Genomic DNA, 25,545 nt, shown 5'->3' on the forward strand with positions numbered 1-25,545 from the left:
CTAGAACCCACATGCACCATAACCTAAAAGTCACAAATTCTTAATAACTTTGAAAAATACATGAGAATGTCTCAAAGTTACAGCATTAAAAAAAAAAAAATTCCATGGCCATATAGACCAGCCTTGTACTTACATTGAGTTACTGTGCCAGAAAAGTATTACAAATCAAAATAATGCAAATAAAAATTATTTTTGTAACAGCATTACTGAGATATAATTCATGAACTGTACAATTTATCCATTTAAATATGTACAATTCAATAATTTTTTTAAATCAGCAATTTTTAATATATTCAGAGCTGTGCAATCATTACCACAATTAATTTTAGAACCTTTCCATCAACCAAAAAGAAACCCCATCTGCTCTGTCACCCTCATGCCTTCTATACCCTCCCTATATGCCCTAAACAACCACTAATCCACTTTCAGTCTTTATAGGTTTCTTTATAGATTTGCCTAATCTGGACATTTCATATAAATGGAATAATATAGTATGTGGTCTTTTGTGACTGGCTTCTTTCACTTCACATAATGTTTTCAAGTTTTATCCATGTTGTAGTATGTGTCAATACTGCTCTTCTTTTAATGGTTGAGTAATATTCCATTGCATGAATATCCTACTTCCATTTATCCATTCATCAATTCAGAGATATTGGGTTGTTTCCACCATTTGGCTATTATGAATAATGTTGCTTAGAAATTCATGAACAAGTTTTTGCGTGGACATGTTTTCATTAGTCTTAGGTATATACCTAGGAGTAGAATTTCGGGGTCAGATGGCAATTCTATATTTAACTTCTTGAAAAAGTGCTAGGCTGTTTTCCAAAGTGGCTGTATCATTTTACGTTCTCACCAGCAGTGCACGAGGGCCCTAATTTCTTCAGATCTTCAACACTTCTTGTTACTTCTCTTTTTGATTATAGACTTCCTCATGGATGTGAAATGGTATTTCATTGTAGTTTTGTTTTTTTAATTTTTTGTTTGTTGGTTCGTTGGTTGGTTAGTTGGTTGGTTTGACAATTCTATACATTATGCAGTGCTCACCATGATAAATGTAGTTACCATTGGTCATCATACAAAGTTATTACAATATTATTGACTGTATTCCCTATGCTGTACTTTTCATCTCTGTGTCTTAACTAATTTTATAACTGGAAGTTTTTACCTCTTAATTATTGTGGTTTTGGTGTGCATTTTCCTAATGACAAGTGATGTTGAGCCTCTTTATGTGGACCTATTGGCCATTTGTTTATCTTCTTTGGGGAAACGTCATTCAGATCCTTTGTACATTTGTTAATTGGGTTGTCTTTTTTTTTTTTTTTTTTTTCAGTTGTAAGAGTTCTTCATATATTCTAGAGACAGCCCCTTATCAAATATGAATTTCAAATATATCCTATTCTCTGTCTTGTCTTTTCACTTTCTTGATATTATACTTTTAAGTATAAAAGTTTTTAATTTTGATTAAGTTCAATTTATCTATAATTTTTTGTTGTTGTTGCTTGTGCTTTTGGTGTCATATATAGGAATCCATTGACAAATCCAAGGCCCTAAAGATGTAGTTCTAAGTTTTCTTCTGAAGATTCTATAGCTTTAGCTTTTATGTTTAGGGAATTGATTCATTTTGAATTAATTTTTATGTATGGCATGAAGTAAAAGTCAAACCAATTTCATTCATTTGTATGTGGATATCCACTTGTCCCAATACCATTTGTTGAAATCAAATAACATTGAAAAAAATAGCATCTAATTTTCTCATAGAAAAAAAAATATTGTAAAAAGGTTAAAACCCTGGTAAGGACCAGGCATTCGAATTCAGTTTGGCATGATCATAATCCTGGGTTTAATCACCAACTTTATATAAAATATACAGACTTGTTAGTATAGTTTAGTATAAAAATTAAACACTGGGCAACATAGCTACCATGTTCAATCTCATAAAGTCATATTTAATAGGCTACAGTGTCATAATGTATTCTATAGGAGCTCTTTCTCTTTTTGTATTTAGTGCTTTAGTTTTACTATAATAAATCAGTTAATTGAAAGAAAGCTTTATGGGTGTCCTGGCATGATGAAGCTTTCAAAGATAGGTTTTAAGAGGAAAATGTTGGAAAACATTTATTTGAAACCCCTGAATGGCTTTATATGAAAATGAAGTAACAATATGTATTTGCCTGGCCTGTTTTCTTCATTATACATTTCCCAGCAGAAAGTGGGTATCAGAGATCAAGCAACTGTGGTGGCTTCAAAATACAGAGTTCATACGCTTTGTTTGAGTTGCTACCAAATATTGCGTGTTCTCTCTTTGTGTCATCATGTCATACAAACTTACATTGGCTAGTCCTTATATGTGCTAAATTTCTATCATTTACTCTCTAACTATATTATTATATTCCAAAGTTAAGGGCTTCAAAACTTTGGCCTAAATTATAACCAAACAGGAAGACACTAAATTTCTGGATTTAATACTAAACTTAAAATATTAAGTTTTTCCTTCTTACCCATAATACCTACATGTTGTTTTGAAATTCAAAGCAGCACTAGAGTTCATTACCTTCCCAATATGAGCAATTTTTGTTCTGTTTTGTCTTATTGCACTTAAGTCTAAGGCTCAAAATAGCCATTTGTGATCCCATGATTCTCTGGTACTTTATATATAATTTATGTCTTGACCATCCATTGCCTAATTTTTAGATAATACATTAAGGTATTGTTAGCCCACTAAATACAACTTTATAGCATTGAGCTTGGTAACTATGTTGCCCAGTGTTTACTTCTTAAAAAATTATACCAAGTTATATAACAAAAGAACAAATCATTAATTTATCAACTTTACTGAGGTTAAAATTTACAAATGCGTAGATTTTAACTGTAGATTTTTTTTTTTAACTTTCAGATTCTTTGAGAACAATGACTTGGTTATTTGTTGCTTGAGTTCCAGGTTATAACAGTGTTCCTTTCCCTTTTGGGGTGGGGAGGGGGTGTTGAATGTCCTTAGTTGTGCTTGTCTTCACATTTTAGACCAGTAGTTCTCAAACTTCAGTGAGCATTTAAATTTAAGTGTAGAATGTTAAGAGTTTTCACAAACGTAAATATTCACTGACAAACGGAACCACCAGCACAATTAAAATGTAGAAGATTTTTATCAATCTGATGGTTTCCTCAAGTCCCTCTGCAAACTCCACTCCCACACCTGGCCCTAGAGTACCATTGACGTGCTTTCTGTCCCTATAGGCTAGTTTTGCCTTTTCTAGGATTTAATATCAATGGAATCATACAATATGTACTTTTTTGTGTCTGACTTCTTAACTCAGCAAAATGTTTTTGAGAGCTGTACTTGTTGAGTGCATGAGTACTTTGTTCCTTTTTATTGCTGAGTAGTATTCCACTGTATGGATATACCAAATTTGTTGATCCCTTCACCTGCTGCTGGACAGCTGAGTCACTTCTAGTTTGGGGCTATAATAAATAAAAGTGTTATAATATTTGTGTGTAAGTCCTTGTGTGGATATATTTTCATTCCTCCTAGGAAAATACTCAGGAGTGGGATTGCTGGGCCATATGGTAACTGTATATTTAACTTTATTAAAAACAAAAACAAAAAATTCTGTCAAAATCTTTTCCAAAGTAGTTGTATTATTTTACATTCTCACCAGTAGTATATGAGTTCCAATTGTTTCATATTGTGGGCTCTAGAGACAATATCTCTGTGCTTCTGCAAAATTGGGGCTAAAAAGTTGAGATCCTGAGCTAAAAACCAGCTTTGGGAAGTTAACTTACAACTATTCGGTAATGAGAGAACTCCAGAGAGAATGGTCTAACATCTGGTTCATGTGTTTACATTTAAGGGAAAATGAGGCCTAAGATTTTGAAGACCTCTCTAGATAATAAAAGCTTAGACAAAGGGGCTTATCTGGTTATTGAACAGAATTATTTGCATTTCAAAAAGTTAGAATGAGAACCCGGGATTCTTTCCACCCATCTTTAAGGAGAAAAGGCTTTTCTCTCACTCCTCTGGGATCAAAGGAAGAGATAGCTGACTTTATGCTGTAAATAGGCAGAGAAAATCTATGTTTATCCATCCTTCGCCTATGAAGTGTGGGACCACTTGTATAGGGAATTTTTCCATCTGGCTTTCATTGTATTGCAACAGCAGTAATCAATGAGACAAGGAGGCCTGGTGCAGTTATTATTTTATATTTATATATATATAATTATCATATAATTATATAATTATTATATAAAGAATTAAACAAACCTGTCTTCTGATCCAGAACACTGTGTGTGTGTGCAAGAAAAAATTAATGATGATTAATATTCAAAACTCAACCTATATCCTCACCAGCACCTGCTATTATCAAGATTTTCAACTTTAGTCATACCAGTGGATGTGTAGTAGCATCTCATTCTGGTTTTTATTTACATTTCCCTAATGACTAGTGATACTGAGCATCTTTTCCTGTGCTTATTAGGCATTTATGTATCTCCTCTTGTGTCATTTCTGTTAAAATCTTTTGTCTCTTTCTGTTGGGTTGTTTACTTCTTATTACTGAGTTATGAGAGTTCTTTATATATTCAAGATATGTGTCCTTTGTCATATGTGTGCATTGTGAATATTTTCTCCCAGTCTGTGATTTGCCTTTCCATTTGTCTTAATAGCATCATTTGGACAGTATTCTGATAAGATATACTGATAAGAATAAGAATGAACATATATACCAATGAAACAAAATTGAGCCCAGAAGTAGACCCACACATTCTATGGTCATAGATTTTTAATAATGATGCCAAAGTAGTTCCATGGGGGAAAATAGTAGACTTTTCAACAAATGATGGTGGAACAACTGGATATATATATCCCCAAGATATATATCTATATAGAGATACAGATATGAGATATAGATATATATCTTATAGTACACCATACATAGAAATCAATTCAGAATACCTGCTAATATATAGAGTTAAAGCCATGAAACTTCTACAAGGAAATAGGAGAAAATCTTCACAAGCTTTGGCTAAGCTAAGATTTTCTTGGATAGGACACAAAAAGCACAAAGCAGTATATTTTAAAAACACATACTAAGTCCATGAAGAAACTAGACTGTTATTTTCTCCAATTATAACATCTTACACACTTGAATGAATATTTCCCATAAGATAAATCATCCCATTGCTGGTAGATGACTGGAGGGTCTATTGGACAAGGGAAGAGCATGCGGCTACATGTTGGCTAAATTGAGATTACTTTTCTGCCTTATGCATAGGCTGAGGGTAGGGGGTGTATTCCAAGGAACTAGAGGTTTTGATCCTGATGTTTGGTTTTAGTCTACTTTTTAACTATACTCATTACCTCCTCCTTTCTCTGGGGTAATGGTTTGCTTTAGTGTTGGCCTACTTTCCATTAGGCTTTAAACATGTCCTAATTAATTTTCTCAGATGTAGTTATACTGAGATTGTTCTCCAGTGTGACTTCCAAGGAATGCTGTAGTTGTGAGAGGAGGTGGCTTGCTAAGAGGGAGTAAATGACAGCATTCAGCACCAGCTCAATTATTATCAAGAAGAGATAATCAAGAACGGGCACCTGTGTGGCTCAGGCAATTAAGCATCGAACTCTTGATTTTGGCTCAGGTCATGATCTCAGGGTCCTGGGATTGAGCCCCACATCAGGCTCCCTGATCAGCTTGAGATTCTCTCTCTCTCTCTCCCTCTGCCCCTCCCTCCCTCATGCATGTGCACATGCTCTCTAAATTAATTAATTAATTGATTGACTAATAAAAGGAAGAGACTATCAAGAAGATGTCCCATCACACAATTAATTGAAGGTTGCTGTTGAGGAAATATTATCATCAATATTCTTTCCCCTTTTCCTTATACACATTTTATTTATTTTTATTTTATTTTAAAGATTTTATTTATGTATTTGTGAGAGAGAGAGGGAAAGAGAGGGAGCAAAGCAAGAGGAGCGGCAGGCAGAGGGAGAAGCAGGTTCCCCACTGAGCAGGGAGTCCAAAGCGAGACTCGATCCCAGGATCCTGGGATCATGACCTGAGCCAAAGGCAGATGCTTAACTGACTGAGCCACCCAGGCATCCCACCTTATACACATTTTTAAAAATGCTTTCATTTTCATTATGAAATATTACAGATATACAGATAAGTACTAAAAACAATCTCATAGTACCTTTGTACCTACGTGCTACTTTGAACAGATCTATTTGAAATTGTGGTTGTTTCCTCCCATTCAGAGGCTTTGGTATTCTGCTCACTCACTGGCCTCATAAGATTTCTTAATTTCCAAAGCTGAATACAATTTGTTCTCCCAGCTTTGTTCTTGGTTGTTTTCATCACAGGGGTCTGTGATCCCATTTCTCTCCACACTGAATTTGAATATCTCCTAGTCATTGACTGTAAACACTCCTATCTCTTTCACATTTGAAATCAATAACTCTTATAAGTAAATAGCAGTACTAGTATTTAAAAAAAAAAAAAAAATAAAAGTTGTAAAAAGGAAGATATGTTGAGGGAATCCAGCATGCAACACATAAAAAATGAGAGAAAACCCTGGTGCAGATTGATGCAGCCAGAAGAAGAGAGAGCATGATTAATAAACAATGGACTACCCCTTAATTTTCTTGTCTTCAACATAGATTTATAAAATTTTAAGCTAGATTCTATAACTCATTTCCAGGAAAAAGGAAAAAGCACAACAGAAATTGCTTTGAAAGCTAACTCTGCTAAGCTCTGCCTGTTACCTTTCATCTCTTTAAATCTGAAGCTCTTTGCATAGACACTTTGGAGTTTTAGAAATCAAAGAACCAAAAGGGAAATCCACCATCTGAAAAAGCACTATGCCTTTTTTACATTTGCTTTGTCCCTACACTAGTAGGAAATACATCAGTCTCTCACAGTATACATTTTACTCCTAGTTTTGTGCCTGGGCAATTTTAGAAAGTATATAAACTCTTTCAGACTTAATACTAGTCAAAGATTGTGTATTTGTAACTAAAGAATGTAACAGATGCGTGAAATATCCAAGAGAAGAAACAATGTAAAAATACAAAAAGTATTGAGCAACAGAGAATGGGAAGATTTTTCTGTCATGTGTATCTACATAGGAAAATTAACAGACTTAAAGAAGAAAAAGGAACTATGATAGGCAGAATTCTAAGGATACTCCCCAGTAAATCATATTCTTATAAAATCCCCTCCCCTTGAATTTGGGAAAATCTGTAACTTGCTTCTAGCCAATATACAATGGCAGAGGTTTTGCCATGGTCACTCCATAACTATTTTACCTTTATGTAGGACTCTTTCTCAGTAGACCAGAGCCAGAACTGCTCTTGCTGCCTCTGAAGAAATCAGCTGCCATGTTGTAAAAGGTCTTATAAAAAGGTCAAGTGGCAAGAAGTATGGAGGACTCCAGAACCTGAGAGTGGCCCTCTGTTGACAGACAGCATGAAAGTAGGTGCTCAGTTCTACAACCACAAGGAATTGAATTCTGCCAACAACCACATGAGCTCAGAAGAGGACCCCAAGTTCAAGAAAGGAATGCCGTTTGGCTGACTTCCTGATTGCAGCCTTGTGAGACTCTGAGCAAAAGACCAGGCTAAGCTGTGCCCAGACTCCTGACCCACAGAAACAGGGAGATAAAAAATATATGCTATTTTAAGCCAATGAGTTTGTGATAATTCCTTTTACAGCAACAGAAAACTAATATAGGCACTAATGTAAAAATGCGTCACAGGATCGTAATTTAACTCAGTAACTTATTCAATCTTTAACCCATTCATTCAATAAAAATTTGCTGAATGCCTACAAATACCATGCTCCATGCTAGCATTGAATATATAGTGTCTGCAATGGAGGAGATTACAGATGGAGGGAGAAATGGGCAGAAAATAGCCAAACACAGTGCACTATAATGAATGTGAATAAGGGTCATATACAGATACCTAAATCACATCATGAGGAGCTTGCATTATGGTGAAGACCACAGGCTTTGGATCTTGACTGACCTGAATTTGAATCCCAGCCCAACTGCATACAAACTTTATGACCTTGGGCTAGTTGCTTAAATGAGGGCTTTACTTTTCCCATTTGTAAAATGGTTATAATAAGACCTATGTTGTGGAGTTATTGTATAGACTACCTTAAATAATTCATTGTAACTGCTTAGTATATAATAAGTGCCCAGTGAATATGAGTTATTATAATTATTATTTTGTCAAAAGGAGATGATGCCTGAGCTAAATTCAAAAAGAGTAGTAGTTAATCTGCTGAGAGTTAGGGAAAGTTTGGAGATTCCAAGAAAAGGGAAAAGAATTTAAAATAATAATATAATACATTTGGAGAAGTGTTAGCACTTCAGTATGAAATATATCTATTGAATCTTTACATATGCCAGTCACAAGTTTTAAAGCTGAGGATACAGATATGGATAATTTCTGTCATTAAAGCATTCATTCATGCTATGGAGAAACAGACTTACGCACATGCACACACATTACACACACACACATAAGTGTAATACAAAGCAGACTGTGGTAGGCATTACCACCATTCACCAATATACAGCTCTCTGCTTCTGGGCACATGGGAAGATTGGGAAGATTACACCTCTCTGTCTCTTTAAAATTAAGCGTAACTATCTGACCTGATTTGGCTAATTAAATAACATGTTGAGTAAAAATATCATGTTACTCCTGTATGGAAGTATTTATTTCTAATACTCAGCTCTCTTCCCCACTCTTCTCTTGCCTCATTGACTGCAAAAGCCTAACTAAGAAGATTGAAGCCTTTTGGATCACAGAGTCAGTCATTGCCTGGAGTACGGCTGTCCGGAGTCTTGTCCAGGTCTGTTTCGGACTTTGGGAGATGCAATAGTCTTTTGTCATGTTAAGCCATAAAGTGTTTGGTTTTTACCTCAGTGTAACCTTGCCTATTTTGACAGATACATATATTGTTACCAGAAGTGGGTGATTCCATAACAAAGAAACCTAAAAGATGTGACATTAGTGGAGAGGTTGGATGGTAATGATGAGTAAACTGATCCTAGAGGCTTCAAAGATGGTAACCCATGTTAAAAGCAGTTAGAAAACTCTAGCCAAACTAACTTTTTAGGCAAATCATGAGTATAATGAAGTTGTAGTAATATGGGAAGAGATTGAGACACAGAGTCAGTAGTGTGTGTTGGCTGCAATTGACTATGCTTGACATGGTACTCTGAGAAAGAAATGAGCTGAAAAAAGTAATGACCAATTTGCAAGGGGCTAAGGGCAGATTGCTCCAAAATGGGCCACTTTGGCATGAACATTATTTTGAGCTAGATGCAACCAAAATCTAGCAGATTCAGGAAAAGCTCTTTACCTTTTCCTCAACTGCCTAAAAAGAATTTAGATAGAGGACCTGCTCCAGGAAGAGAGTGATCACCATAGATAACTACATTATGATATAAACTAGGGGTGGTAAACAAAGAAGAATTTAGCAAAGTCTGTTTGTTAAAATTCCTATGTCCCATTATGTGGCCCAGCAAACATTTTTACCAAATATTTACTTTTTTTCATCTTCCTACAAATTACAATTCTTCCCATTGAGGTCCCAGACTCTTACTCCCTTCTCCTTAGTTCAGAATGATATATGTACCTCATTTTGTCTGTCTTTGGAATTTCATGTGTGTATGTGTATTCCCCATCATATGAAACTAAATTTGATATTCATCTGTTAATCTGTCTCTTGTCAATTCAGTTCTTAGTACAGATAGAAGGATCTGAAGACATAGGAAATTTCTCCCCAGCACAAGCATAATGTTTAAAAATAAAATGGAGAGGTCTAGAAATTAAGAGAATGTTGATATTGCTTCTTAACCTCAAACAGGAAAAAAAAAAAAAAAGAGGACTTTTAGCAAAGATGGCTCATTAAAACTGAACCTTGTACTGGGACCAAATTAAGAATATGTCATCAGATCTATTTTGAAGATCTCTGGATAAACTAAAGTAATTCAGGGAAAACATAAAATTAAGGTGTAGTGTCCAGTAAGGCTTTCCCCAATTGGTTAAGATGGCTCAGTGAAAAGAAACTATAGAGTTTTTTACCCCTGTGCCTGGCAGTCTCAGGTAGCTATAATTCACTCAAGGAGAGGCTAGGCTAGTAGCTCATGAGGGTAAAAAAGTAAAGAAATATAGTTGATTTGAAAACTAAGATCTAAGTCTTGAGGACTGTGTGTGTGGCCACTGGTATGTAGAACTGCCTGGAATTGAACAGAAAAGAATCTAAGATTTTGAAAGAATCATACAGCAAAAGAATCATATAGGCTGGACTAAAGAAGACTGACTTTTTGGAACTAAAAATGATCCTTAGGCCCTCAAACATCAATGGGCAGGGAGTGGGCTGAGAAAATGCTGTAGCCCTAAAGAAGGCATTTCTAGCACTACTCAAGAAGGATAATGGAAAAGAAAAAGTCTCACAGAAGAAAGAGCCAAGAGCTACAGAAAACAATAGACTGATGAGCCCTTCGTCAGGGAATAGCATATGGGCCCTAATCATACGCAACATTTTCTGTTCTCTAGGTTTCAGAGTTGTTGCAACATTTACCCAGGGGGGGATTTCAGTGTTGCAGTGTACCAGGGAGGTGTATGTATCTTTATTCTCCCTCCAGCTTAATGCTATTGTTGCTATCCTGACAGTGTTATACTGTCATATATTGGGTATGTGGGAGAGACACAACTTACCTAATTAGTTTATAGGACTGTGCAGTAAGAGGAGATATGCCAGAACCAAAGTGACCAAAGGCCTCACTCAGAGATGCTACACTTGGAGTGGGATGCAGTTAGTTGGTTGAACTTTTGGGCTATCATCATTTAGGGAGGGGTAAACACTTTGCATGTCAGAAGGAAATTAAACTCACTGTGTGTTTTGTGATAGAATTAGGCAGTCATCAGGGCTGTCCACCAGATGTTTCCAGCTCTCCTTCAGGCACATGGTAGGGGAGCATGTTTTGCCCTCTTGAAATTGAATGTGGCATTTGACCTGCTTTAGTCAATGAAATTTTTTCAGAAGTGCTACAAGTGATTTCTAGCCGTAAGTTTTAAGAGCCAATATGCAATTCTGTCCTCTTTCTTTCTGTCTGCTTTGACAACAGTGCTTCAGATAAAGGCCACTTCAGCAGCCTGGGTCCCAGAGTGAGGATGATGTGAAGCAGAGCTCACAGCTTAACCTGTGGAAGATGCTTGGTATGAACAAGTTCTTGCTATATTAAGTCAGTGAGGTTGCAGGATTGTTTTTCAACCCAGCCTAACTCTCCTGTTGAGATTGATCTATTAATAAGGGTAAAAGGATCCTCATGGTTTCATCCCTGCCTACTTCTCAAGCCATAACCCCAATCATTCTCTGATACATTTGTTACTCCATCAGCACCAGTAAACTTTAACTTTTTATTTTTTTATTTTATTTTTTTTTTAAGATTTTATTTATTTATTTGAGAGAGAGAATGACATAGAGATAGCATGAGAGGGGGGAGGGTCAGAGGGAGAAGCAGACTCCCTGCTGAGCAGAGAGCCCGATGTGGGACTCGATCCCGGGATTCCAGGATCATGACCTGAGCCGAAGGCAGTCGTTCAACCAACTGAGCCACCCAGGCACCCTAAACTTTAACTTTTTAAATTAAAATCACTGTACTGTATAGAGCATGGATTGGGGAAAAGAAACTAAAGAATCATAGTCAAATTTATAGATATTGACAACCCCTCACAAATACACAAAAGGGAGTATAGAGAGTAAGAACATAAAAGGTTGAGGACAAAACAAAGGTATTTAAAAGCTGAGAGGAGGAAGCCATTGAAAGGCTGGGAGAGAGGCAGAAGACAACCTACCAGAGAAGTTCTGCAGAAATCAAGGGGGAAACATTTCAAAGCCGAAAAATCTACAGCATCAAGACTGACAAAAAGATGAGATAGGATGAGGATTAAGAAGAAGCAACTGGATTGGACAATTAACAAGCCTGTGCTGTCTTCAAGAAGAATTTCAATGGAGGAAAGGATCAAAAAAAGGACTGAGACTTGGAGACAGAATGGGAAGAGGGAGGGAAAATTCATGGAGGACAAGCATATGCTTGCTGCTGGCAGTCACTGTCTCATTCTTTCCAGAAAGTAAGTCATCCTCTCATGTTGCTTTTCCCCCAAGTTCCAGAGACCTAATCCAAGAAATCACACTGGGCCCAACCCAGGTGTGTGATAGATAATCTTGGTGTGAAATCTCTGTAAGAACCAGTGTGGACTTAAAATCTAAGCTATTCCAAGTCTGAGAATGTGCAAGCCTAAATCCCTGGATAAGTCTCTCCAAACAGCTTGGTCTCTGAGGGTAGCTTAGTGTGGTGGAAGGAGCCAACATTTATTATGCTTCTTAGATCTGGCATTCCATTTAATCCTCATGACAGCTCTACAAGTTGTACATTAAAGTCTCCATTGGGTGAATAAGAAAACCAAACCTCGGAGTGTTTAGATGATAACTCAAGGTCAAACTATTGTAGGCAGCAAGGTCACAATATCTTCCTGACTCCACAGTCCAGACCTGTGTCATACTTCCTCAGCTTGGGGTGGACACCACTGGGGTACATGACCCCACACCATGATATAGAGGAACAAATAGGGTTAAACATAACACAATCTTTTAAAGAAATAAATCTATTTATGTGGTGTAATTTACATAAGTGCAGTGTAAGTCACATAAGTTTTTAAGATAAAACCGGAGATACCCCATTATCCCTAGACACTGTCTTATGTGTTCATTTGCCAGGATGAGAAATACTATATGTTTATACCATCTAGAAAGACCTGGGCTTACAGACAAATTTCTTAAACCAGAACCACAATGAATCAGGGGTGAGAGCAGCTAAAGCTCATGTGCAAGGCAAGTCTCTCACTGAATTACATCCTTCTGCAATGCCAGGCTTCCAAGTGCACACAAGGTAACTGGTCAGTTGGAAAGATTACTCAGAGATATGGGGCCATCCCATTTTTTGCCCTGGAAAAATACCAAAAAAGCAAGCTTTTCTCTATATTTCCTCTCCACCCCTCACCCCAAAAAAGGATTTTGGCCAATTGAAATATAAACATTATCAATATAAATAGGCCAATATCTACTAATATCTGATTTATTCATTTAGCTTTACATACATATTGAAAAGCATATATTTATATTTAACAATAATAAATTTGTCCAGTCTTGCAATACTTGAAACGACTTTATTCAAATGTCTCACATGCACCTGTCTGTATTGCTCTCACCCTCATTTGACTCGCTTTTCAGATTCTAACAATTTTCCAGAGCCCATCATCTGCTTTACAATCTAAATTGACTGAAAAACAGCTATTTTTTAAAAGATTTTCTTTATTCATTTGAGAGAGAGAGAGATACAAAGACAGAGACAGAGAGAGCACAAGCAGGGGGAGAGGCAGAGGGAGAGGGAGAAGCAGACTCCCTGCTGAGCTGGGAGCCAGACTTGGGGACTTGGGGCTCCATCCCAGGACCTGGAGATCTGAGACCTGAGCTGGAGGCAGATGCTTAACCGACTGAGCTACCCAGGTGCCCTGAGACAGTTATTTTTAATTTGCGTAGACGCCATCAATGAAAATCTCATCCCAAGCCACAAGTACCCATCATATATTTTTTCAGGGGTATATATTTTTTCATTTGTCTTGTAGGTATTTATTTGCAAATATCCACTGTATTGCTCTCAAAATGACCTTTAAAACTTTAAGTCTTCCTTATAGTCAAAACTTAAAATTACTTGGTCGTACAAACAAGGGCTAAGGCTGTGTCAAAATTTTGCCGTTTTTTTTTTTTTAAATCAATTCTCAAAAAACTTTCAAAATTAGCATTCCTTAAGGTGTTTCCAAGCATATGAGTCTTTCCCAAATATGTCTTTATTATTCAAAATAAAGTAATTGAGGGAGTACCTTGGAATGTGGAACTCCCTCTTCCCTGAGTGATAATTGTTTAAGGGAAAAGAAAAACTCACCATGTAGTCAAATGGTAACTATTTATGTCAGTGCAAAAACCTGCCTCTAGAACCCAAGAGTTTAAAAGGGAATCCTTAATTAACTATTAACAATTCCAAAGTAGGTTATCCTTGATAGCATGAAGAAATCAGCCATAGAGTAATTATAAATTTCTCTTCCTCCTGCCTCCGTTTCCCCTCTCCTTTCTTGCCCATATTTGATTTCAATTCCATAGCAACTGATAGCACTTGCTGAACCTACTGCAAAGCCCCAAATGAACTGTGATTTGGTAGTTTGGGATCACATCAACATAGACTTTCTCTAAGGGAATGGCTCACAAATGAGGGAAAATCTATTTTCATGTGTGACTAAAAACCAAACTGAGATCATCAAACTGAGAGCCCCTTGAGCCTATCACTTAAAAATCTAATAAAAGTACATTCAGGGGTCTTCATTAAAAGCTGACATTCTTGGGGCGCCTGGGTGGCTCAGTTGGTTAAGCGACTGCCTTCAGCTCAGGTCATGATCCTGGAGTCCCGGGATCGAGTCCCACATCAGGCTCCCTGTTCAGCGGGGAGTCTGCTTCTCCTTCTGACCCTCCTCCCTCTCATGCTCTCTGTCTCTCATTCTCTCTCTCTCAAATAAATAAATAAAATCTTTAAAAAAAAAAAAAAGCTGACATTCTTTGAATGATATTTACTTAATGATATTATCTGACATTCCCTGAGGTGATGTTTTTCTAAAATACCTCTGAGTAGTTCTTCCAATACCTAATAAAAGTGTTCTTCTATGCTGATCACTTCCATGTTTATATTTCTAGCCTTGATTTTCATCCACACTCCACTCCAATCGGCTCCTTGAACACCACGTCAAACCCTAGGACGTCCCACTACCACCTCAAACTCAAACGTGCACAATAATGAATTCATTTTATTCTTTGTGTAGAGGGTTTTCTAAAGGATATCCTTGCATCATCTCACCTTGGAAAAGAGAAAATAAGTTACACTTAATACATTTTGACTTAGAGTATATAGGTCTGAGCAAATTAATTGCTTTGTAGTGATCAGAAAGAACTGGTCATAAAATAGTCCCAGTCCTTTCTATAATGAAATTTTGTGTGCCACGGCAAGATTTTAAAAGTTGAGCTAATGATAATTACCTGCTTGTTTTTCTGACCACGTGCATCCAGTGAGAATTAAATGTTTCCTTCTGTTGCTTTAATACCCCTGAGTGAGCACTGCTGTGTGTTGTTTATATATGCATGCTTGTGGGTATATGTGTACCTTTGTGTGTTTCTGTATGTGTATGTTTGCATGTGTGTGTATCTTGCATTTGTATGTAAATGTCTGTGTGTGTGTCTGTATGCACCATACAAAGATTCAACCCCACTCACAGTAGAACCCTTACAGTCAGCATATCTCCATCCTCTTCAGCTCTAGCTCTGCCCTTTCATCAGTCGACCATCAACCCCTTCTGTCCATAGGAGGAATATCCTGAATTAAGTCCATCCCATCTTGGAATCAGAGGGAAACAGACTGTGGGAGCCAATTTTTTCTCTGTTTACCACATTTAAATGAAAGCAAAGATACAGACCCTTTGCCTTATATATAAACATAAGACTTTCTCCCCACATCTTTAGAACTATATTTAGTATGGATATATTAGGTGCATATAATGCTTTTAAAAAGTGCTAAAAGGGTATTTTAAGGTCAGGATATCAAAATGACACAAAGAAAATAGAGAAAAATAAATTCTTAAGTGTATAAGCATAGGGTATTTATACATTCAGGAGAAAAAAAATATTTAACATACTTTTTAAAGCCAATTAGCTAAAAACATCATTATGAGAAAATGAGCTAATAATGGATTTGGAAGAAAGAGGTCACTTCTTGTTTTTATTTTATTTAAATAGCTCTTGTTTCAGGAGCTTGATTTGATCAACGCACAGGGGTTGGTTAGAGAGGATAAGCTGCTTTCCCATTCGTATAACTAACTTTGGGACTACGTGCAACATTCTTGACATAGACTTCCCCTCCAACACACACACATACACACAGCCTTTTCCTCCTGTCACCGATCATTGTTCTTCTTCATCTCTCATAAACAACAAAGTCCCAATTACTCTCTAAGGTTCTTTTATGATGTCTTCCTCTCCATCCCCACAGCTATCGCTTCAGTCCAGACCCAGCTCCTGAGACTCTGATGATCACAACTCCCTCCTTACTGATCTCCCTGACCCCAGATTCTTTACCTAAGTCCATCTTGCCCATGACACCAGATTAATCTTCCTAAATGCTGCATTTCCTTATTCCACACTGGTGCCAACTCATTGGTTATCAGCAAATCAGGCTGCATTTAAATGAGGGCCACTGAATAGAAAGGGGATGATAAGAGGCTTTCTGAGCCCCTTGGCTAACAGATAAGGACATTTTCATGGGGTAGAGGGAATCAATATCTCAGCGGGTCTAGCCTTGTCCATCAGTCGGCAATCTCCAGAAACATACCCACTTTGCAGAGGCCCTCATGGTATATTTCCATTTTTGTGCATGTCTTGCCTTCCTAAAAATATAAACTTCCTAAAGATAGGGACCATGTGTTAAGTTGTGAGGATATCCTCGGCGGTGGCCTGGGGGTACGAGACCGCCTGCATGCAAGTGCCACCTCTCTCTGTGACCTCTGCCACCTTGGACAAGTCATGTGGTTTTTTGAAATTTATTCTTTATATGTAAATGAAATCAAGAATACCTGCCTCAACCTAGTTTCAATCATTAAATTCGCCAATTCAGCTAACATGCTTCCTGTGGTACCTGGCACACAGTAGGTATTGAATAAATTGTAGTAACTGATTTTTTTGCTGAATGGCATGCAGCTGCAGCAGCTGAAAACCCATGAAGAAGTGTGCTGTGAGCATTCACTGCTCTGAAATTCTGCCTGTGAGACCTACAAGCAGCACAACAAAGGCCCTAAACCCGATCGCCATGGCCAGCATTTAATCCGATACTTGGTTCTGGGATGACAAGGCTGGTAAGCAAAGCAGCTGGTTTTCAGAAAACCCCCAGCCCCTCCACAGAGATCCCCGGCTCCAAGAGCTAGCCAAACAGAAAATGAGCTATTCGTGTAAATCTCTGTGCCTCTATTCCAAAGCATTGAAATGAGTTTATCTTGAAGGGCATCTTAATCTCCTCCTTCTGTTCTCTCTGAGAAGTACCCCGGGTATTGCTCCTCATCTTCCCCTGGAGAAAAGGTGCAAACTCAGCACCTAATAATAAACCATCACAGTGCCCAGAAAAGTAAGGGGAGGTTTCAGTCTCTCCCCATTTTTGAAAGGTCATTTAAAAAAAAGGTTATTGTTTCTCTGTTACCACTAGATGGTACTAGCCAGCTGCTTGTCATCTCTCTCATGTTGTTTTTTGTTTACTGACTGATATGCTTTTAGAAGTGAGACTTCGGGAGACCCTGGTCAGTCATCGGAAAGTCACCACGGTGCCATTTCTTAGATGTGTCAGCACTTCCCCTTGGCCTTCATTTATATAAAGTCCTTCTTTGCCCTATCCTGGATAATGGAAATATTTAGTAATCATACAGATGATTCATGCCACATTTGCCCCTGTGTTTGGGACCTTAGGAAGCCCTGAGAGAGATGTGGGACACAACGACCTTGAATTCAAGGCAGCCAGAGTGAAAATTGGATTTTCCACTATTCTCAGGAGTCCTGTCCTGCTGCCTCTTTATTTAGGATATCTTAGTCCTCTTGTCTCAGACTCCCAGCACATCCCCAATGCCTTAGGTTTTCCATACAGAAAATTGGAACTTCCTTCTCTTTTCTGGATGGGAAAGACAGCAGTTGTTCTTGCAATAAGTCATGGGAGATACTGGGAGAGACTGGAAAGTAGGACCCTGACATCTGACCTTCTTCTTTCCCAAGCTATTTTAAGAGAATTAAGGGGCACCTCCATCCCTACCCCAATAAATTTTTTTAAGACATTAGATTCCACTAAAGCCCAGCCCCATCTGGGATGGATGGATTATAGGAAGTGGGGAAAGGGGTCTAGGTACTTGATATTGTATTTTATGGTTAGGTTATGAGAATTAACCAGGAACCAGTGGGGGGAGAGGTGTGTGTGCTATGCTAATCCAAGATTAGTTAGGAGTAATCATTTGGGGTTGGGTATCCATCATGTAGCCCCAACACTGGACAGGGAACAATTGCTGAATCTTTCTGAGCCTCAGTTTCCCCATCTGGAGAAAAATGCTTTTTTTTGGTAAGATCATTAGAAGGACAGAGAGAAATAAAGTTTGTAAAGCTCCTGGCATTTAGCAGGATTTCCCCAAACGTTCCTCCTCCTGAAATAGCTATAATGGCCCGTAGTCCCCAACTACCACCCAAACCTCTCCCTAGGCTAGAGACTGAGTTCCCAGGAACTGGTCCCTTGTCACTGTAATTAGTGTAAGATGTAGGAAAACCTTAAATGCCAAACCTTTGCTCTCACTTTTCATAACAGTAGCAGTGGCTTCCACACCTGTTTATATGCCCCATTTGTCTCAAGAAGGGGCGCCTTCAAATCTCTAGAGAGGTTACCATCTGTGAGACAGCTGCCTATTTCTAACCATTTTCATAAAGAAGTATTTCATTTCCTTAAAGAGGATTTTTCTTTTGAAAAGAGAAACAATTTTGCTTCATTGTTTTTTTCTCCCAGAAATATTTCCTAAAGACCAGTGAGACAAATCAAAGGGACAATGTGAAATGATGGTATAATCTTTCCTATCTCAGTTGAATGAAAGTAGAGTGAGATTAGCAGGTTGTACTATATAAATAATTGCTACAGGAACACAGGATGACATTAAGCTAACATGGAATATTTGTCTCTAGATATAGAGAACAATAGATTTAAAAAGCAATAATTTGAACTAACTACAACACATTCTAATTACATGGGGAAAGGATGATTGAAGTTTTACTTCTTTCAGTAAAAGTTACTCAACAGCAAGTTATTACCATCCAGCAAGTAAGTAGTTGGAGTGAGCAGAGTCTCGTGTTAAAGCAAGAATTAAGGAACTTTCTAGTTATCATTAAAAATTGTAGGCAGCTCAAAGCTAGTCCCAGAAGAGCATAAAATGAAAGAAAGCTAAGTTTGGGGAAACCTACATGGGCTGAAAGAACAAAGAATAACATCTATCATATGATAATTTCTGATTTGTGCTTTCAAAGGACCTGAAACTTTTAGAATGTTTAACTTAAAAACTTCAAAGTTAGAATGAAAACTTTGGTGTCTTTGGTAATGGACAACTCCAGCATTATACTGGGAATGATTCCAAAAGCCATTTGTGTGAAAGAGAGCTTGGATCAATTAGTGATGCCTGGGTGCTGCAGACGAGAATGGCTGGTTCAGGGTCTCTCCAGTGTACTTCTAATACCTTGTGCACAGACCTTTCAGGATATTTATACATCATTTGATAATCATTTGTTTGTATGATAGACCTTCTTCTTTGCAGCCCCAGCACTGACAAAGAATCAATGAATCCATTTGTAAAGACAAAAATAATTACTCCTGGATTCTGAAAAAATGATGGAGTAGGAAGCATCAGAAATCTGTCTTCCCACCCGGACAACAACTGCATTGGCAGAATCTGTCTGATGTAACTATTTTGGAATCCTGGAGTCTATTGAGAGCTTGCAACAAACAGAGGAAATCTTGGTCAGTAAATTAAAGTAAGTTATGGTTAACCTCAGTCAGTTTCAGCACATTAGCAGGTATCTATCCATCACTACCCAGCCCCATGGCAGGCAGCTGGGCATGTGTCCCTGGAGCAGCTTGCACGTAGCTTATGAGAGCCAGAGGGGGCAAAAAGGACCTCGTCCTTCAAATATTGGAGATCTGTGCTCTGATCATTGACTGCTGCTTCTGATCAAAGGAGAGCAGCTAAAGGCAGTCAGCCATTGTTGCTGTACCTCCTTCTGTTGAAAGCCCCTCCCTCTCTGGCTGAAGTGACTTTCAAATGATTTAAAGGCAAAACTTGATTGAGTTTCCAGACAAAGAGATTATGGGAATTATTTTGCTCTATTCTTTTGTATAACTTTTCTGTAAGTTTGGAATTATTTCAAAAGAAAAAGGAAAAAGAAAGTTTATCATTGCAAAAATACATACATACATACATACATTAAGTAAATAAGTTGTCTTAGTTGGGTTCCCCAAAAAGCAGAGAGCAGACAATGACCTGGGTACAGTATTTATCTGGGAAGTGATGCCAGGATGCAGAATTTGGGGGAAAGGAGAAGTTGAGTGAAACAGGGAAGAAGGAAAAGCCAATATGATGATGTTTGTTCATGTAGGTGTTGCTGGAGACAATCTGGGCTTGACTGCACATTTCTATCCATCTTTATAAAGAAGCACTTCAATTCTCAGCAGAAACCTATATTGTCTAGAAGAGAGTGGAATGATATATTCAAAGTGCTAAAAAAAATCCCTGCCAACCAAGAATACTTTACCCAGGAAAGTTGTCCTTCAGAAACAAAGCAGTGATAAAGACTTTTCCAAACAGAAGCTGAGGGACTGTAGTACCACTAAGCCTGTCTTACAAGAAACACTGAAAGTAGTTCTTTAAGGTGAAATGAAAAGATGCTAATTCATAACATGAAAACATAAAAATATACAGGCACTGATAAAGGTAAGTATATAGTCAAATTCAGTATACTCTAATTCTGTACTATGGTAATGTATTAACCATTTATCTAGTAATATGCTAAAGGACAAGAGTATTAAAAATAACTATAGTTACAGTCCTTTGTTAATGAATACACAATATATAAGAAATAAGTTATGACATCAAAAATATGAAAAGAGGGAGTAAAAAAGTAAAGTTTTTATATGAGATTGAACTTACTATCAGGATAAAATAGATTTGTGTCTTAAGATGTTTTATGTAAGCCACATGGTAAGCCCAATGCAAAAATCTACAGTAGATGCATAAAACATAAAAAGAAGGATATCAAAACATATCACTATGAGAAGTCATCAACTCACAAAGGAGGACAGCAAGAGAGGAAGGAAGGAAAAAGGGAACTGCAAAAAGCCAGAAAATAATTAATAAGATGGCATTAGTAAGTCCTTAACTATTAATAATTATTTTAAAGGTAAATGGATTTATTCTTCAATCAAAAGCCATGAAGTGATTAAATGAATAAAATAATAAGGCTCAACTATACACAGCCTACAAGAGACTCACTTCAGCTTTAAGGACACACATATGCTCAATGTGAACAGATGCAAAAAGATAGTCCATGCAAGTGCAAACCAAAAGAGAATAAGGGTAACTATATCTATATTAGACAAAAAAAGACTTTAATACAAAAGTTGTAACATGAGATAAAGAAAATATATGTGTGTGTGTGTATATACACATATATATTATATACATTACCACATATAAAATAATAAAAGGATAAAAGGATCAATTCATCAAGAGGGTATAATAATCACAAATATATATACACCCAACATTAGCGGTCCTAAATATACTAAGCAAATACTGACAGATTTGAAGGGAGAAAAGACAACTCCTATCATAATAGTAGAGTACTTCAGTACCCCATTTTCAACAATGGATAGATGATACAGACACAAAATCAATAAGGTAACATTGGACTTGAACTATACTTTAGATCAAATTGTCCTAACAGAATGTATGAAACATTCTATGTGATAACAGCAGAATACACATTCTTCTCAAGAGCATATGAAATTTTCTCCAGGATAGATTATATGTTAGCTCACAAAACAAGCATCATTCACACTATTTATTTATTTATTTATTTATTTATTTGACAGAGAGATAGAGAGAGCCGGAGAGCACAAGTGGAGGGAATGGCAGAGCGAGAGGGAGAAGCAGGCTCTGAACCAAGCAGGGAGCCCGATACAGGACTGGATCCCAGGACCCTGGGATCATGACCTGAGTCAAAAGCAGATGCTTAACGAGTGAGCCATCCAGGTGCCCCTTATTCACACTATTTAAATCACAGAGGTAACCCAAATGTTTATCAATGAACGAATGGATGGATAAGCAATGGAATATTATTCAGTCTTTTAAAAAAAAATTTGACATATGCTATAACTTTGATAAACAAACATTGAAGATATTATGGTAAGTGATATAAGCCAGTCACAAAAAGACAAGTACTGTATGATTTCACTTATATGAAGTACATGGAGTAGCCAAAATGATAGAGATGGAATGGTGGTACCAAAGGGCTCAAATAGGAGGGAATGGGGAATTGTTATTTAATGGATAAACAGAGTTTCAGTTTTGCAAGATGAAAAGAGTTCTAGAGATGGATGCATGGTGGTTATTATACAACAATGTGAAAGTACTTAATACCACTGACTTATACACTTAAAAATGATTAAGATAGTAAATTTTATATGTTATTGTACTGTGATAAAAATATTAGAAAAAATTAAATGTATGTCTCTTTGGTTCTTTCCACCATCTTCTTTCCCATCCTTCCTTCCTTTTTTATTTTTTTCCTTCCATTCCTGGTCCCTGATAACAACTGAACTGATTTCTGCCCTTATAGTTTTCCTTTTTTCTAGAATACGATATATAAATAGAATCACATGGTAGGCAGTGGACTTCTGTGCCTGGCTTCTTTCATTTAACATTACACTGTAGGGCCTCAATCTTGTTACTGCATGAATCAACTTTGTTCCTTTTTACTACTTGTGTTGTATGGATGTACCACAATTTGTATATTATTTTCCAGTGGATAGACATTTGGTTGGTTTCCAATTTGGGGTTTTATGAATAAATCTGATGTTAACATTTACATACAAATCTTTGTGTGTGAGCTACTTATAATTTTTAATTTTTTAAAGTTATTTTTTCTAATCTGCCAGCATTCCAAATAGTGGAACATTAGTGGTCCTTCCAGTCACTGAAAGGTAGGAGGTGTCAGGAATTGATGAGGGCCAGTTCAAGTGGTTTTAACTGGATGTCACTCTAAAATCTCCCCTTTATCCCCATTCTGCTTTGGTATTCCATTCAGTTCCAAATGCAGTTTTCTGATCTGACTCACATCTTAATTCCAGGCACTTGTTAGAAATTACACTGGTTGCAAAATGGCAGGAAGAAAAGATCAAATCTCTTTTGGATTTAAATTTGGAATGAAATGGGACTTTTGTTTAAATTCAATAGAAGCAGTTAACAAAGGAATAGAGACTTGAAAGATGTTTCATTAAAATTACCCATAATGCTACTCTGAGTGATTCATGGTTTTGAGCATTTAAATGAGTCATATTCATCCAAAAGCCTAAACTAATTTCTATTGTAAATGAAGTTCTTAGGGAAATTCTATTAACCGTTTAAGCACCATGAAAATTCTCCCCAACTCAGGTTCTACCTCCTTCATGAAGGAGGCTCCTACCTCAATCAATTTTCCCTTCTCTGATTCTCTGAGTTCCTATTGACAATATAATACTACTCATTTGCTCTCTTATATAAGGTATGCATCTTTATTCAATTCAGTGTGTGTGGAGACGCCTGGGTGGCTCAGCCGGTTAAGTATCTGCCTTCAGCTCAGGTCATGATCTCAGGGTCCTGGGATCGAGCCCTGCATCGGGCTCCTGGCTCAGCGGGGGGCCTGCTTCTCCCTCTGCCTGCAGCTCCCCCTGCTTGTGCTCTCTCTCTCTCTCTTTCTCTGACAAATAAATAAATAAAATCTTAAAAAAAATAATTCAGTGTGTTTGTGTGTATGTTTATGTGTATCTTTGGGGAGAAGGGCTCTTTTCTTTCCATCTGGTATCAGCCATCAGCTCCAAGGTAAGCCAAGATGGGTGCTTACAAGTACATCCAGGAGCTATGGAGGGAAAAGCAGCCTATGTAATGTGCTTTGTTTTCAGGGTGCACCACTGGTGGTACTCCTAGTTCTCTGAGCTCCACAGGGCCTCCCCACCTCACTCAACCCACCCAACTGCCTGAGAAAGTGCACAGATGGGGGTATAAGGCCAACCAAGGTTATGTCATATATCGGATTCATGTGCAACGTGGTGGCTGCAAATGCCCAATTCCTAAAGGTGCTACCTACAACTAGCCTGTCCATCGTGGTGTTACCAGCTAAAGTCTGCCTGAAGCCTTCAGCCTGTTGCAGAGGAAAGAGCTGGACACCACCGTGGGGCTCTGAGAGTCTTGAATACTTACTGTGTTGGCAAAGATTCCACATACAAATTCTTTGAGGTTATCCTCCTTGATCCATTCTACAAAGCTATCAGAAGAAATCCTGACACCCAGTGGATCACCAAACCAGTCCACAAGCACAGGGAGAGCAAGAGCCGTGGCCTTGGAAAGGGTCCCAAGTTCTGCTACACTATTGGCTGTTCTTGCTTTCCGACACGGAGAAGACACAATACTGTCCAGGTCTACCATTACCGCTAATGTAAGTAATGTTGTAAAGTTCTTACCTAATAAACAATTTAGGACAGTCAAAAAAGAAAAAAAATATTTCATCTCCAAAAGGTCAGGGATCACAATCAGAGAGCATTAGAACAAAAAGAATCGTATAGAGATTATTGTATTCTTCACGATTAAACGATTACAAAGCTGTTTCCATATGTTGAGTGCCTTCTATGTGCCAGGAAGTGTGCCGGCCAATTTATTTATATTTCATTATTTAATTTAATCTAATCCTTACAACAACCTCATATTAAGGTGGCATAAGCAGTGGTAAAAAGATGAAATTTAGAATCAGACAGAATTGGATTCTAATTTCACCTCTGTTGTTTACTATCTGTGTGGTATTAAATAAGTGTCTTAACCTCTTAAAGCTTTTGCGTTAAGTGTTAACAAGAGTCACAGTACCTCCATCATCACATATTACTAAAAGGACAAATAAATATAATGTACGTAAGATGTCTAATACCTAGGAAACTCTCAAAAGTAAGAATTATATTGCTTATTTTATGTAGATAATGAAATTGGGGTTCAGAGAGGTGAATTAATTTGTTTAAGATCACTTGTAAGTGGCTGAGCCAGGTTAAGTTAAGACAGCCACTCCATACCTTATCTTATAAATGCCCATTTCTTTTTTTTAAATTTTTAAAGATTTTATTTATTCATTTGACAGAAAGAGAGAGAGAGAACAAGCAAGGTGGGGAGGGGCAGAGGGAGAAGCAGGCTCCCCACTGAGCAGGGAGCCCAAGGCGGGGCTCGATCTCAGGACCCCAGGATCATGACCTGAGCTGAAGGGAGACGCTTAATGATTGAGCCACCCAGGTGCCCCTAAATGCCCATTCTTACACTTCTTTACTCATCCCTATAACACTTGTTACATCTAAGTAGTTAAATAAGGTGTACTTGTGGTAGATTAGTTGAAGGGCAGAGATATTAACATCAGTAATTAGAAAAGGCTCTCTCTGTGTACCTTACTATCTAAATAAGATTGGTTAAGCTTTCAATTCCATCCCTTGAGGAAGTTCAAATTGCATTGAGATTTCCAAGTCTTAGAAGGTCCACATTCCCATGGCATCCTCTGCTCCTGGGTTTCTGCCTGTGTTATCTTGATC

The 25,545-nt window shown here is 37.5% G+C and overlaps 1 pseudogene; it reads left to right on the forward strand.

Annotated features, from left to right (window-relative positions):
- Positions 1-23,816: 23,816 nt before the first annotated feature.
- Positions 23,817-24,418, forward strand: LOC110570299 (annotated as a pseudogene).
- The last annotated feature ends 1,127 nt before the right edge of the window (positions 24,419-25,545 follow it).

Source organism: Neomonachus schauinslandi, chromosome 3 (genome assembly GCF_002201575.2).
Source record: "Neomonachus schauinslandi chromosome 3, ASM220157v2, whole genome shotgun sequence".
NCBI lineage: Eukaryota > Metazoa > Chordata > Mammalia > Carnivora > Phocidae > Neomonachus > Neomonachus schauinslandi.